This window comes from Mastomys coucha, unplaced genomic scaffold, assembly GCF_008632895.1.
Source record: "Mastomys coucha isolate ucsf_1 unplaced genomic scaffold, UCSF_Mcou_1 pScaffold5, whole genome shotgun sequence".
NCBI lineage: Eukaryota > Metazoa > Chordata > Mammalia > Rodentia > Muridae > Mastomys > Mastomys coucha.
In genome coordinates this window covers 13,693,038-13,695,667 of record NW_022196911.1, presented here as the reverse complement: position 1 = coordinate 13,695,667, position 2,630 = coordinate 13,693,038, and the positions used below count along the sequence as shown (strand labels likewise).

General features: G+C 48.2%; 1 long non-coding RNA gene across 1 annotated transcript in view; it reads right to left on the bottom strand.

Annotated features, from left to right (window-relative positions):
* The window catches only part of LOC116077680, a 3,423-nt gene extending 2,058 nt beyond the window's left edge, over positions 1–1,365 (bottom strand). The window contains exons 1-2 of the long non-coding RNA XR_004113298.1: positions 1,271–1,365; positions 112–202 (exon numbers count right to left, since the gene is read on the bottom strand). This is a non-coding gene — a long non-coding RNA (uncharacterized LOC116077680). The remainder of the gene's footprint in view (positions 1–111; positions 203–1,270) is intronic.
* Between the last annotated feature and the right edge of the window lie 1,265 nt (positions 1,366–2,630).

Genomic DNA, 2,630 nt, shown 5'->3' with positions numbered 1-2,630 from the left:
CCTTATTGGTTCAGCTGTGGGCAGGGTCTGTGACAAGATACATGTAAATCCAAGGACCCTCATTTTTTTGGCCTGGGGAAGTCTATATAGGAGATGTCAAGCAATGCTTACCTCTGAGTACACTGAGGCCAAAAATGTGAGCTTCTTTAATGTGTGCCATGTCACACACCTTCTGGAAGAGCTCTTGTCCTGTGGCTGTGACCTGGAATAGAGGAAAGGTTTTAGCCATATGCAGAACTTCCCCATAAGACCTGGAAGAGATACTAGGTCAGGAAGGGTGCAGTGTTACCTGATCAGGCATGGCATGGGCTGGAGCCAGGGACCAGGACCTAGGCAGCCAATTTGGCTCCAGAGCAAAAATTTAAATATTGTTTTCCAAAACAACAGCCGTGGGAGTGGAAAAGGATGTGCTCCATCCCAGAGAGGCTATGCCCTCTTTCCTTAGATACTCCCTGTAGCTGAGGGGATTTCTCTACACAGCTGACTTTTTAAAACATTCCCCCTTGGGAAGGTTCTGTAGAGGCCCAAGATGTGGACAGAGGACAGCTGTTAGCACACATTCATCTTGATAATCTATGGTCACCTGCTGTGGTGTCAGTGCACACCTCAGGACTTGCTCAGTGCTGCCACCAGATATTAGAGGTAACCACACAACAATGGTGATCTTAGCATAGCCTTTGTTGGCTCCCAGGTAGAAGTGAGGGGTCCTTACTGCAGCTAGCAAGGCCCTGTTCCAGAGATGGCCTGGATCACACAGGAAGATCCAAAGCTAAGAGCGAAGGAAGGGCAGGAATGTGTGGCCTGGGAAAGGATGTGCTCCATGTCACTTGCATCCTTGATGACAGGACAGTGATGAAGATGATGGAGATTGAAGATCAATTAACTAGAAGCTACAGATCTGTCAGACTCCAGGGTGTGGCAGGGGTAAAGACAAGAGGTTGAAAGGAGTCCTCTAGGGAAGGCAAGTTCTCCCATTTACAGTCATTCTCTGGGTAATGGGGCACAGGGCACTCTTCCTGGAGATCACACAAGTCCCACATAGCAAACCCAGCCCGTGTTCTTTAACTCATATATAGTCACTCTCTGCATAATGGGAGGCACATGGTACTTCTTAGATATCATGCAGCCCACATAATAAATTCAGCCCATAGAAGCTCCAGACACCATGAGGGACAGGGAAGACCATGGCTGAGGGGGAACCAAGCAACCCAGGATCCTGTGGGAACCAAGAAAGCCAAGATTCCAGGTGACTGGTAGGGTTGGTGCTTACAATGCTGCATGGAGTACTTCATAGAGAAGGGGAAGCCCCATGTACCCTGCACCTGGATCTTCCTGTACACAATTCCTGCTGTCACCTTTCCCTGCCTTCCCGGGTTCCCTACCTTGTCCCTCTGGTTGAAGAATCCAGATGGGAGAGATGGCTCAGGGGTTAAGAGCAATGACTGCTCTTCTGAAGATCCTGAGTTCAAATACTAGCAACCACATGGTGGCTCACAACCACCCATAATGAGATTTGATACCTTCTTCTGGTGCCTCTGAAGACAGTTATAGTGTACTTATTTATAATATTAAATAAATAAAAAAAAAGAATCCCGTCTGTCACCCTGCTTACTGGCACTGACAACCACAGTTGTTCCAAGGTAGGCAGTAGTACCAGGATGTCCCTGAGCTCTGAGTTCATCTCAGGGTCTTGGGTGTTGTTTCTGTCGCTCACCACACAAGGGCTCTCCCAAAGCCAGGCTTTTGTCTACTGCCTCATGCAGAAGAAAGTGAATCAAGACTCGACTGTCCTGAGCCTCCAACTCGGGTGGTCCTACTATGTTAGTTCTCTGATGTCTTCCCTGGTTATCAGTGCAGGGGAGGAGCTCCCATATGTAGCTGCAATGTCTGTGCTGTTCCTATCCAGTCAGTGGCTGGGAAAGACCAGGAACTTGGTGACTGAGCAGGGAGCAGTGGTCAGGGTCATGCTGCTAGAATGAAAGCAAGCAATACCACCACTCTCAAGCAGTATTCAAGGACAGGAGCACTGTGATCCCTGACAGAAGGGGATGGGACCCGGACTCCCAAGAAATGTTCCTTCAGACCTATTACATCATCAGCTTTGAGAAGGTGTTCCTCATTAAGAACATATTAAGCTGCTGCCTCTGCCATATAGCTCTGTCTCCAAGGATGAAACCCCTCAGGAATATTGCTATACTTTCCATGAATGTTAATATTCAGTTAAATTATTTTCATAACTGGTTCTCAGTGTGCTATCTGGCTCCAGAAATAGTCAGTCAGCAATAATAACAGAGACAGAGAAGTCAGGGATTTAGCTCCTGGTGCTCCTCCTCCTCTTCTCCTCCTCCTTTCCTTCCTCCTCCTCCTCCTTCTTTTTCTTCTTCTCCTTCTCCTTCTTCTTCTTTTACTTCTTCTTCTTCCTCCTCCTCCTCGACACTTCTCCTCCTCATCCTTCTCCTCTTCCTCCTCTTCCTCCTCCTTCTTCTTCTTCTCCTCCATCACTTCCTCCTCCTCCTCCTCCTCCTCTCTTCCTCCTCCTCCTCCTCCTCCTCTTTCTTCTCATTCTCCTCCTCCTTGTCCCTCCTCTTTTTTCTTCTCCTCCTTTTTCTCCTCCTCCTGCTACTGCTTCT